We start from the raw sequence: 13,786 nt of genomic DNA, 5'->3' as shown, positions 1-13,786 counted from the left end.
AAAAGGATTCGTTCTAACGATATCATTACGATAGCCAAGGATAAAACGTAGAAAAAAGGGCAAACAAACGAAAATAGGCAAAGAAACAAATAAGGGGCAGAAAGGCAAGTAAAAGGCAAGGGAAAAGTAACAAAAGACGATAGGAGGGATGGGGTTCTTATACAAAAAACAAGCACAACATAAACAAAAGAAATGCAAATGGGCAAAAAACAAGAAACATATTTGCGATAAAAAAAAGAGGCGGTCATTACATGTTTTCCGGTATCCCGCTGGTAATTAGGACGGGATACAGGCATGGAACAAGTTACTTACCTGTAACTGTTGTTCTCCAGCATGTGTCTGGCATGGATTCACATGCTCATGAATATTCCCCGTTGTCAGGCTGGGAATCCTCGGTAAAAGAAAAAAATCTGTTTCAGTTTAATTTCTAAACTGTCTTTCTCCTAACAACCAATCACTGTGCTCAAGGTCATACTTCCCCCAGCAAATAACTGCCCCTTACCTAAGCCCCGCCTCAGGCAGCCATCTTCACATTTGGTAGCATGTAACGTGGCAGTAGGACCAAAAGAAGAGCAGCAGAGGGGTAGGCGGGAGGGTTCACATGTGAATCCATGCCAGACCCATGCTGGAGAACAACAGTTACAGGTAAGTAACTTGTTCCTTCTACAGCATGGGGTCTGGCATGGATTCACATGCTTGTGAATAAAGAATACATAGCAGTACACACATGCACAACCACGGGAGGTGGCAAGGCTTAACATAAGCATCTCTTACCTCCTCACCAGTCTCACCTTCAAGCGAACAGGTTGCGCAGGACCGCTTGGCCGACTCAGGACTCCTCCCTGGAATCCCTGTCGACGCAGTGGAACTTCGAGAAGGTGTGCGTCGACCTCCACGTAGCAGCCCTGCAGATGTCCAGCAGGGGCACACCAGACATGAATTCCATTGTAGCAGCGATCGCCCTGGTGGAATGGGCTCTCAGACAGCCAGGCAGCGGTCGGTTTGCCAACCGGTGACAGTAGGTGATACAGCCGGAGAGCCATCTAGAAATGAAAGCCTTCCCATGGTTCACAGGACCAAAGTTCACAAAGAGCTGAGAAGTTTTCCGGAAACTGTTTGTGCGGGCCACATAAAACATCAGCACTCTAGCCACATCCAGCGAGTGCAAAGTCCTTTCAACCAGCGACAAAGGCGTCAGAAAAACACAGGCAACATCAAGGGTTCGTTTAGATGAAAGTCCGACGGCACCTTTGGCATGAAGGAGGGGTGCATCGCAGCACCACCCTCGTCTTGTGGAAAGTCAAGTAAGGTGGCTTACAGGAGAGGGCCTGAATCTCACCCACTCATCGTGCAGAGGTGATGGCCACGAGAAAAGCTGTTTTCCATGACAGAATCGTGCAGAGGTGATGGCCAAGAGAAAAGCTGTTTTCCACGACAGAAACATGAGCGGAAACAATTTCATAGGCTCGGCACATTCCTTGACCAACCGGTGTGACCACAAGGAGGGTCGTCCTGGGGCAGGGTTGTCCTGGGGCTCTGGTTTAGTGGGAGATAGCCACCGGATGGACCTTGATGAAGGCGTGAGCCAGCCCCGATTTGGCCAATGACCAAAAATATGGAAGTACCTTAGGGGCCTTGACCCTCAGAGGGTCGATCTTCTGGGAACGGCACCAAATAGCAAATCTCTTCCACTTGAGTCTGTAACATTTCAAAGTAGATGACGACGCTATAGCCTTGGCGAGAACTTCCTTGCAGTCCGCCGGGTGATCGTAGCCACCAAATTCTAACGTTGCAGGAGCCAGGACTTCAGGTTCAGAGACCCTGGATCGTGGTGAAGAATGGCACCTCCTTCCCTGGCGAGAAGATCTGTGACTGCTGGCAGCTTGACTGGTGGGGCCACTGACATGCTGAGAAGGTCCGGGTACCAGATCTGCCTCAGCCACACCGGTGTGACGAAGACCATCCGGCACCAGCACCCTTTGAGTTGACTAGTGACTCAAAGTAACGATGACAATGGAAGAAACACATAAAGAAAGAGGCCTTCCCAAGGAAATGAGAATGCATTCCCCATGCTCCCCTGCTGGGAAACCTGCTGGCAAACCTGGCACTTGGTGTTCGTCGCCGTCGCAAACAAGTTGATCTGGGGATTGCCCCATTTGAGGAACAGGTTCTCCACTAGGTCCTGCCGAAGCTACCACTCGTGGCAAGAGCGGAGTTCCCTGCTCAGAGAATCGGTGACTGTGTTCTTTACTCCTTCCAGGTGAAACAGGATGAGGAACATCCCTTGGGTGACGGCCCAGTGCCACAAGTCCTGCGCCTCTTTGCGCGTCTCCTGTTTCCTGATGTAAAACATTGCAGTGGTATTGTCTGTGAAGACATGCACCACCTTGCCCTTGAGGGATGGCAGGAACGATTTGAGGGCCCAAAACACTGCCCATAGCTCCAGAACGTTGATGTGCAACGTCTTCTCCTCCGGCAGCCACAAGCCTCTGGCGTGCAGACTTCCGGTGTGGGCTCCCCATCCTTCCAGGGAAGTGTCCATCGTGACCGTCTCCTGGTGTGGTGGGGCCTGGAAATCCACCCCCCCTCATCGAGCGTGATCCTGTCCTGGAAGCTTCCGGACACCTGAATCCAACGGGCGTCGAGTGGGCGCATCGTAACCTGCAGAGTTGCATGAGATAAATGCATGACAACATCATGCCGAGCAGAGACTTGATGGTCCTCAGTGTGGCGATCTTCAGAGCTAGCAGCCGTTGCACCTTGCCCAGGATGGCCGCTACTCTCTCCTCCGATGGTAATGCCTGGCATGACACCGTGTTGAGCCGGAATCCCTGGAACAGCACATCCTCTGATGGAGTCAAGCAGGACTTTGCATAATTCACTGAGAACCCCAGATCCTTCAGTAGGCGGACGGTCCTCGCCGTGTGGTCGACAGTGATGTCTCTTGAACTGACCCAGATGAGGCAGTCGTCCAATTAAGGGTAGACGTGGATCCCTTGTAGTCGTAGATGGGACGTCACCGGCTGTTAGGGAGAATTCTCTCTTTAGGCTGAATTTCCTAACCTAGTGAGTCCCCCAGCAGCTTTGCTGGATTTCTGGAGTTTGTTTTTTTCTCCTGCCAAGAGTGAGACTCTTTTTTTCCCACTCTTGGACATGATTTATGGTGTTCCTTTGACTGTTAATGTGTTTTATGGGCTATGGGGTCCTTTACTCCATAGGGTCTCATGTGTTTTTACTATGTATGTTACACAGCTCCCTCCGTGCAGTAACACAGGGGTGTCATAGTGACGCCCCACCATAGACTCCATACACTGGGACTGACTACTGTCTCCCAGGGCATGTAAAGTCACCATTGGCTTTACTAGTCCCAAATTATGAACAGAAACCAGTACAAACCATCATATTGTGGATGTACTGGTCAGGGCAATTTGATTGCCCCGGGGTCTGTTAGTCGAGGGGGCACTTCTCCGTCCCCCCTGATCGAGTTTTGGCTGGTGGCAGTGGATACTACTTTTTATATTCGACCGTGAATATATCCCTATGGGATTTTCCCATTGTTCGAGGCTACCAACTTTAATTATTTAATTCTCATAGCCTCGAACATACCGCTGGTTTATTTATTTAATATTAATTCGCCGGTTGGTATTTTTTGCCAGGACTCGATTCTAAAATGGCGTTTGTGTTCTCTTCTGTGACTCCAACCCAAGTCGAGCCCTTTGTTCCCCTTTTTGGCGGGCTTCTCCACAGAAGCCTCCAAAAGTGGTGCCACTCTGCCTGGTTACCACAGGGGGTGTGGGAGGGGGTTTAGGCACCCTGGACTGAGTTACCTTGATAACTCAAGTCGCACTCTTGTGTGATTGGCCCAAGTGGTGAGCCGGCCGGCTCACCACTTAGCATGTTTGATTGACAGCTAGGCTGAGTGAATGGGGGTGTGCTGCATAAAAGCAGGGCTTTGGGGACTGGAACTTCAGAGGTCGCCACAGGACCTGAGAATCCAACGAGGGAGAAGCTGAGCCTACCTACCACAACGCCACCAACGGTGGAGCCCTGCGGAACCGACTCACCACTTCCCGACGACAGAGAAGATCTCCCGGCTGGAGAGGCTTCTTCCCCTGACTGGTGGGCACAACCAGTTTACCTTCTTTTCCTCACATCCCAGGACGGCTTGTGGTCGAATTGCCTGTGCCAAGCACCCTGGCAACCAGATAGCCACTTACCACTGGACCGCGAATAAAAGGACTGCTCCTTTTACCTGAGAACTCCGCGGCTGGTTTCTTCCCTGGCAGTGCAACGGACTCCTGTCTGCCTCCCCGACGAGATCCTCTCTTCCCCCGGACGAAGCACCGACTTGCATCCACTGCCAGGAACAACTGCCCCCGCTGGAGTATTCTCACCACTTTAAGGTACCGTGTCCGCCAGGCCTCCCTTTCTAAAGATTGCTACAAGGTAATAATAATCCCTTAACCTTCTGGACTGGGCTGGCGCCTTGACCTTCTAACTGGTCCCTTTTTTTTGGTCCAACTCTTTTTGAACCTTTGCAAGACTCTTGTGCACTTCAACCGTGTGACCTTGGACACATTTCGTTCTGATTCTCTTAAAGTGGATCCGGCCTTCTGAACTCTAACTTCACGGTTTTACTTGCCTTCCCCTCTTGTTTTGTTCTTGTGAAAGTGTTGGGATCTGTTTCAAAGTATACTCTGCTTTTCTCTCCATTTTAAACTAATTATTAGAGTGCCATCTGCGTTAAGTGCTCACCGCTGTCTGAAAATAAGTGGGGCTTTACTTAAGACTTGTCTAATATTCTTCTAAGGGAGTGTATATCTTTTAGTGACCGTGTTTTTGAATTGCTTACTATTAGTGCCTGTGTGTTTTTCTAGATGTGGTTTTAAATAAATAATTATATCTCTTTTACACCAAGCTCTGGTCAGTGTTACTTGTTCAACTGTGTTCTTTTGACCTATTGTGAATACTCTGTATACTGCCTAACTCTTCTTGAGGGAAGTCTGACTGCTCAGCCACAGCTACCAAGTGAATCTGTGTGGTACAGACTGCTACCAAGTGGGTTTACTGCCAAACACCTGTAGTCTTAAATCTTTTGCAGTGGTCCCAGAGGGAACTGCACAGGTTTCTGCCTAACACCGGCGCAAGGCACTTGGTGAAGGCTCTGGGCGCTGACTTCAGCCCGGAGGGAAGGGCCTTGAATTGGTTATGCTTGCCTGTGGAACGACAAAGTGCAGAAACTTCTGGTGTCCTTTGTGAATGGGGATGTGGAAGTACGCATGCTCCAGATCCAACAACGACAGAAAGTCTCCCTCTTCCAGTTGTCCGAGCATGTGTTAAAGAGTGATTATTCGATAATTCTGGGACTTTATTGTGTATTTGTGCAGTTGTCGCAGGTCGAGAATGGGCCTCCAGCCCCCGGTCTTCTTTCTTACAAGGAAGTACCTTGAGCTGTGGAACCAGCTATATCGCCCCTTTCTTTAGCATAGCCCGAACCTCCAGCAGCAGCTGAGGGACGTGGTTTTCCTATCGGGCCACCAGAGGTATCTTGGGACACTTCCGTTGGAACTCTAGAGTGGGTCAGTGGGTGAGAGCATCCAGCACCCAATGGTCAGTGGAGATAGTCTTCCACATGCTTATGAAGTCCATCAGCCGGCCTCCCACTGTGGTGTATGAGTGGGGGTCCGACATCCCGGCCGGTTCAGACTTGCTTGGAGGTTGATGGGCCGCCTTGGGGTCCCTGGCGATGGCAGCGTCCTCCTCTGAAGGCTTTAGGGCCGTCCCTGTTGGTTTCCTGGGCCAAGGAGCAGGAGGTCTGGCGGTAAGAAGAGGAGCCCCCACCGTAACCCTTCGAAGATCAGGGAGACTTGCCTCCTGAGGACCGAAAGGATGGCCGTCGCTGCTGTACTGTGCCTAGGGCATGTGCCGTCTCTATGTCCACCTTGATGGCCTGCAGAGACTCATCCACAACCTTCCCGAAAGGATTGTCTCTGTCAAAGGACATGTTCAAAACCCTTATCTGGACCTCCTGTCGAAAGTTGGTGGCCTTGGGCCAGCCACGACGGCAAAGGCAAAAGACATTGCCCATCTGGCAGAAACCTGAGTCCGCGATGTCCGTGGCCACCATGATGGCGTGGTCCAACGCCACCTCGCACTCTTATCATCGGGGAGGAAGTCCAGCAGAGGTGCAAGCTTCAACTACAGCTCCCGGTCATAGCACGCTACGATAGCGAGGGCGTTGGTGGCCTTGATGGTCATCACTGCAGAGGAGATAACTCGCCTCCCCATTGCATCCAATTTCTTCCCCTTGCTGTCCAGAGAGGTGGATGCTGCCGAAGACGTAGAGCCCGACGACTTCTTCTTGGCTGCTGCAGAAATCTGGTGACGGTTGGGCCTACAAGTACGTAGGCACAGAGTCCGGCACCCTGTACTTCTTCTATAAGCGATCCCTCTTCGCTGGGGCTATAGAAGGGCTCTTCACAAGTGCCAGTCCTTCATCACAAATGTCATCCAAGAGCGGGACTGAGAGGATGGTCTTCCTCTTCACCTAGCAGCGCTGGCATAAGAAGCTCTCCTCCTTCTCCTCTGGCAGGAGCTGGAAGAGCTCTGATGCTCTGGAGATCATTGCATGGAATGATCCTATCTCGTCCGGTGGAGAGGATATGGGCGTCGTCATCTGTGCCCATCATCGTCGCTGTGTCCGACTCCATCTGGCCCATGGGGGGTAGTTGAGAAGGAGGCGACGGGTGGAAAGGGGGCAGCCGGTGCCTCTTCCTCTTCTTGGATGGAGGTTCCCCCATCGTCAGCGGATTGGTCGGCACCGGCGCCGCTGGGTGAGCGGGTGGCAGCAGCGTCAGCATCCTCTTCTGTATCTCAGATACAAGTGTATGAAGGGTAGAAACAATGTCCATGGAAAGATCTCTAGGTGGCAGCTGTGGTGTAAGGACCGGCAGCTTGTATGCGGGAGCAGGGCCAGGGCCCTCGTTATCCTGGGGCTCCTTGACGGTATATCCGTCATCGTCGCCCTCATCGTCGCCCTCGTCGACGCCTTCATCATAGGGTGCGACTCCGACGTTTTCTCTCAGCACCAACCTCCTCCTGGATAGTCTGGAGGTAGATGAGTTCCTCCTCCTCAGCAGAGGATATATCTGTGCCCTGCAGGACGTCAACACCCCACTTTCTTCGCGTCCAGAGGGGATGGTCTTGGGGAGATTACCGGCATCTACTTCTCCGAGGTCTTCTCAATGGGCTGGAATGAAGACTCCCTCCTGGCCGGGAGGGACACTCTTGCCTTTGGAAGGGTGCCCTGATGGTCCGCCCTTGCGGCCTTCAAAAGGGATGCTACCACCACCTCGATGGAAGGAGCCGCCTTTGACTGGTGCACCTGGGCTTTCACGGTCAGTCCCCTTGTCTTGCTTGGCCTTTGTGGTTGCCCCAGACAGCTTGTCCTGCTTGGCCTTCTCCTCAGGAGCCAACTCAGAGGCCCGGTCCCCTTTCGCCTTCTCCGCCGAGGGTAGGCTGGACGCCGTACCCTGTTTGGGCTTCTCATTGGTCGTTTCCGGGGCCACCTTCAGCTTGCCCGTGTGATCCGACTTCCGCTTGGATGAAGATTTGGAGCATTGGCTGGGGACCGATGCGGCTGGGGATGTCGAAAGCACCCTGGCCGCCAAGGAGCCCACCGCAATGCCGCTCCCGGCGGTAGCAGACTTGTGGTACTTGGTCTTTTGTTTGATCCCCGCGGGAGGGGTGCCTTCAAAAGACTTAGAAGCCCGCTCAGCTTTCCCGGTTCCGAGAGAGGCATGCTCCTGGGAACCAGACAGTGCAGATTTCCTGACCTGCAGCCACTCCTCCTCCGTTTACGCCGATCCTTCAACGTTCGTTTCGAGAGTTCACGGCAAAACGCACAATCTTCCTCTTTGGTCCACGCAGCGTAGGCCTGAAGAAGCTTCCACGAAGAAACTCGATGAAATCCGCCATTGAGGGGCACTGAAGAAATCCGACAACAGGTCCCCGTTAATCGGAAGGATGATCGATGGAGCACGAGGCTTGATTGACCGAAAAATAGAGTAAAACTCTTCCAAAAAGTAAAAAACGGAGTAAAAGCTCGAGAGCTAAGCATGAGGATTCCCAACACTTGAAAGTGCAGTAAAAATCTGAAGATGGCTGCCTGAGGAGGGGCTTAGGTAGAGGGCAGTCATTGGCTGGGGGCAGTATGACCCAGAGCTCAGTAATTGGTTGTTAGGAGAAAGACAGTTCAGAAATTAAACTGAAAATGATTTTTTCTTTTACCGAGGATTCCCAGCCTGACGACAGGGAATATTCATGAGCATGTGAATCCATGCCAGACCCCATGCTGGAGAAAAACGGTATTACTGTTCCCACCGCCTGATATCCCAGAATTACTGGGATATTACACAGACGGCGAGAATACCGGTAAATCCCCATTCCATGTAGTCCCATAGGACTCCATGAAGGGGATTGTGGGTATTACAGGCACCAGTATTACCCGCTGTTTTTTGCTGGTGGAGGCCTGATTTACCTTCAGCTCTTGGCTGGAAGTAAATCAGGTAACCCCCACCGGCAAACTTGTAGTTTGCCGGTCCAGAAAAGTGTTGTTATACGGAAATACCTGCACTTTTTTCCAGACCGGCAAACCTGTGATGAGGGCCCAAGTCTAAGTGCTCTGAGAGCACTGTGATGATTATTTCTCTCAATTTAAAAATGTAGTAACCTAAAGGGTGAAAAAAATGGAAAGTTTTGCTAATTTTTGAGGGAGTGGCAATGATAGCACATTCACATTTCTGACAACCCCTCCCAAATGTATTTTTGTTTTATTAAAAGGATATCACGGTGTACAATCTGTGCAGATCACCATGTTTCTTGCCAATGAGCCTAATTTGGAGCACATCTACTTTTGTTTCATGCCCATACCCTCCACTGCGGCTGGTTGGTTGTCTAAGGGGCTCCTTAGTGCTGATCTTTGGGCGCATTGTAGTTCACATTGTTGCCTCATAATATGAAAGATACCCTTCCTTCCTTCAGTCTGGAGAGGTGGCCCGATTGTGACATAAAACGCTCTACAAGCAAGAAAGTGTGTCATAGCCTTGTGGTAACAGTCACAGCACAGTAAGGTAAGGTGAGTGGTCTGGTAAGATTCCCTTCTGACAACGAGGCTTGCCTCGCGGCATGTTGCTATGTAAAGAAATATGAGTGGTGGTGGGGACTGGGAAAAGGGTGAGGCAGATGCAAAAAACTGTTGTGTTGATGATTGCAGGTCTGAAGCACATGTTACTGGTGTTGGGTTAGGGATTCTCTGTATTCAGAGGAACAGAGGGCGATGGGCGGGTTATCTACAAGGAAAGCCTCAGGGCTGGGAGATCTACAGTGAATGCTGTGTGGGTGTTGGTAGCAGGAGGGGAGAAATATGATTTACACGCTAGGCCTTGTGGGTCGTCTCATGGGCAGTGAGTGTGGTGTAAAATGTGTGAGGATGCTAGTGGGGCTGGAAATCTAGGGGAAGGGAGGAAAGGTAGAGAGCATCCCCAAAAAAACCACCGCCAGATGCAATATGTGGTCCTTCCTTGGCGGCAGTGATTGTAGTCCGAATTGAGGATTGTTGATAGGAGATAATCCTTCAGGCAAAGGCACGTGTTGTGGTCTGTCTGTGGGATGTCCATGAGACCTATAGTAGAAACTCTTTGCTCAGCTTTGGGTAGGTGGTTATAGCAATTAGTTGACGAGCCACACCTTAAGGTGTTTCCTGAAAGTCCAATGGTCCTCTTCCATGCAAGGATGCTTGGGAAGTACTCCAGAGTTTGCTGGCCAGTAGCGAGAATGAGGATCACTCCTGCCCTTTTCTGATGAAGTGGCCTTCAATGCTGTGTAGTACTTGAACTTCATAATAAAAGAGACTGTTTCATTTCCATGGTAAGCATGGTGTGGGCAATGTATAGGATTATGAAGTGCTATTGTCTTGCCTGAGAGCCAATGAGGATTAAGCAGCGCTCTGGTAATGTTTTCAAACCTTTGATTCGAAGGAATTTACTGGCTGCTGCTTTTTGTGCGGTCTGAGGTTTTCCCATAATGTATTCTGGGAGGCTGCGATAGAGGCTGCTTGCGGAGTCCAGTTTAATAGAATTAGCAATATGATGGTGAACTATCCTGAATGATCCACAGGACACAGGTACGCAGATTTCTGTAAAAGTATTTATTGTCAAAGAGGCCCTCCTGATCAGAGTTTTGTGTCTCTCTCTTCTCTTGAACACTCACAGAACCTGTATTTATACACCTGAGCATAGAATGTTGTTTGATTAGCTGCCTGGGAGATCTGACAACATGTTATGATGCCAGAAGCTAAGAACCTGGCAACCTCCAAACAAGTGAACATTAGAAACATGGCACCTGCCACAACATGTTTACAAATACTGGTTAACAGTAACAATAACCAGTATATTTCTGACAGTTTGTTATGCTGTACAATGAATACAAGTATATAACTGTCATTATCAAACATCCTTGTATGTACATAATATACATTTGTGAAATTATATAACTTTGTGAAAGCATTGAACAGCTATCATACACCTCCCCCCTTGCACCAGTATAAGCAACGTTTGCAACCTCAGTGTTTTACCAGATTCTTGAGTCTCAATGATAAGTTGCGTTTGTTCCAAATTCCACCATCTTCTAGCATACCAGCATTGTCTAATACTTTGTGCACCTTTAAGGGCCTGTACAATTAGCTTTCTCCCTTTAAAACACCAGTAGGTCTTCTTACCCACACTTTATCCCGTGTATATCCTTGTGAGTCTTGTATGGAATTTACTGTCATGCGATTTTTTCATTGCATCATTTTTATCTTTAAATCGTTCTTTTAACCCTTTCTCATCCCATTCTACAATACATTCTTCATAACCATGAGGGACAAACCAAATTTGCAGCTTTCCTCCTTTGTAAAACTTCAAATGGAACCAGACCAGTGGTTGAGTGTGGTGCCAACCTGTAGGCAACCACTAATTTGAAAATGTCCTCTTCCCATGATTTGTTAGCACTGATTGCCATGCAAACTGTTTGCATGAGAGTAAGGTTAAATATTTCGATTATTCCATTTGTGGAGGGATGAAAGAGGGATTATTTGTGGTGTTCAACTCCTATTTCCTTAAAAACATTTTGCAATTCTTGATGTGAATTGCACACCATTATCAATTGGTATTTTGCGGGGAATACCCTTCCTTTGAAAAATATGAATATGATCTAAAAAATGAGTCACCGTTCTGGAGTCTGCCTCAGAGACACATTTGATTTCAACCCATTTGGAGTATAAATCTACAAAAACAATTACATATTTCTTAGTTCCACTTCTGGAGATTATTGTCTCTAGAATGTCTAACGCAACATATTCCCATGGAATACTGGGAAATTCTTCTGGGGTTGTACCCAGGTTTTTAACACTTTGTCAGAACATGAGCATGAGGGATATTCTTGAATCATCTCCTCCACTTCATCATCTAACCCTGGCCACCAGTAGTCTGCATGTAATCTACCCTTGGTTTTGGACATACCAAGGTGACCAGCATGAGCTAGTTTCAAAAGTATTTTTCTCACTCCCACAGGGGGCATAATGTGCCCAGAGCGAACAACCCGATTATCTTCTACAGATAATTCATCTTTTACTCTATGAAAGGAGTTGTACCCCATCTCAGGTTAAGACCCCGACTAATCAGAGAAAATCAATTATTTGATTTCCTTTAATGTCTGATCCTCATCCAATACTTTGTCTGATTCATCTTGCGAGACAGAATCCTCACAAACCTAAGAGACATTGCGAATGATGTCTTCTGTATCTTCATCTTTGTTGCACACTGCGTTTCTTGACAAATAATCTGTGATAACATTGTCTTTACGAGCGGCATGCCTAATTGCAAAGTCATGACCCTGAACAGCAGTCATCCACTTCATTATATGGCGTGGCACTCCATCAAGACCTTTGGACATAAACAGAACCACTAATGGTTTGTGATCCGTGCTTATGGAAAATCTCCTTCCCCACAGAAATGTTCTAAACTTCTTAATGGCCCAAATAATAGATAACACCTCTTTTTCAATTACTAAACATCTAACCTCAGTTTCTTTCAGCATCCTTGAAGCAGAAGCCACAATGGGATCTACATCATTATCTTTTTGTATTAGTACAGCCCCCAACCCAGTGCCACTTGCATTAGTCATCAAATATATGTCTTTGGATATGACAAACGCAGAAAGAATGGGAGCATTTCAAATTGTTTGCTATTTGTAAATTCTTCTTTGTATTCTGTTGACCATTCAAAGTTAATTCTTTGTTTATATAACGCTCTAATGTGCATGCACCTATCAAAGAAATTGCGTATGAACCTGTAGTATTATTAGACAACCCCCAAGAAAAACATCACATCATGTTTATCCTTTGGGGGGGATCTATTTGCGTGAAGACATTAACAAATCCTGCCCTTGGTGCCACCCCAATCAACAGACAATGTGTGCCCCAAATAATCAACCCGGGACCCTCTAAAACAACATGTAGCTTTTTGAAGAGTCAACCCTGCCTTACTGAGCTTATTTAACATAATCTTAAATGTATTATCCTGATCTTCCAACAGTGAGACCATCTTTAGAACATCATCCTGGTAGAAGAATACACCATCTAACTTACCCAAAACATCATTCAATGCTCTCTGGAAGAAGAAGCCAGCAGACGCTAACCCAAAAGTAATTCTTTTGAATCTGAAGGTGCCTTCATGCGTTAGGAAGGTGATCAAGTCTCTGGGTTCGGGGTGTAGCTTGATCTGATGATATTCCGATGCCAAATCCAAAGTTCAGAAAATGTTGGCACCAGCGTTGAGACTAATTAGCTCACCAATGTTGAGAAGTGGGAATCTATCAATGATGACATTCTTATTAAGCAGTCTCAAACCAAAACATAAGTGAGCACTGCTGTTTGGTTTTTTCACAACCACTACGGGGGAGCACCCCTCAGCTGTTTACATCAGTTCAATTATGTCTTCATCTATTAATCTCCTTGGTAATGTGTTCCCAGAGAGCAAGCAGGACACACCTTAATTTACCCACTACTGGACTTGGATTCTCTTTTAATCTGATTTTATGGCACCTTCCTATGAGACAACCTAGTTTTTGTCTAAAAATATCAGGTAATTGTCATCATCTCCTGCAGTAATGGTTGCCATGCAACCTGGTATCCTAGGATTTATGATCAAGCCCATATCACTCTGTTGCTACTGATACCAACCTAACAGACAACCACCTTTATCAGAAACATATACATTGGCCCTGGTAAATTTGTTTTAACATTCAGGTTTGGCCATAAAATAACCAAGTATTGTGATCTTGGAACCACCATAGGCACTAGCTTTGATGTGTGGGTGTTTCAACCCTATTATGGAAAATGTACCTTCCCAGGTTTCTTTAGTTATAATGGTGTAATCTGACTCCGAGTCAAATAACATTCTTACACCCACTCCATCAATCTGTACTATTGAGTGAGGTTTTTTTATCTAATCTTTTGGTTGGTCCAACATCACAAACAGGGCATGTCACACCAGCCTCTTCCGCATCAGATTTACTCACATCAACACATTCACAATCATCAGAAATGTCCTTTACCCCTTTGTGGGATAGGGTCTGACAACATCTGGCAAAATGTCCCTTTTTCCCCACAATTACCACAAGAGACCTTGTGGCCTGGAAAATCCGAATTATTTGCCAAACTAGACACGCTTCCACAACTAAAACA

The sequence above is a fragment of the Ambystoma mexicanum genome, chromosome 5p (genome assembly GCF_040938575.1).
Source record: "Ambystoma mexicanum isolate Mex_15411 chromosome 5p, UKY_AmexF1_1, whole genome shotgun sequence".
Taxonomy (NCBI): Eukaryota; Metazoa; Chordata; class Amphibia; order Caudata; family Ambystomatidae; genus Ambystoma; species Ambystoma mexicanum.
This window is presented reverse-complemented; position numbering follows the sequence as displayed.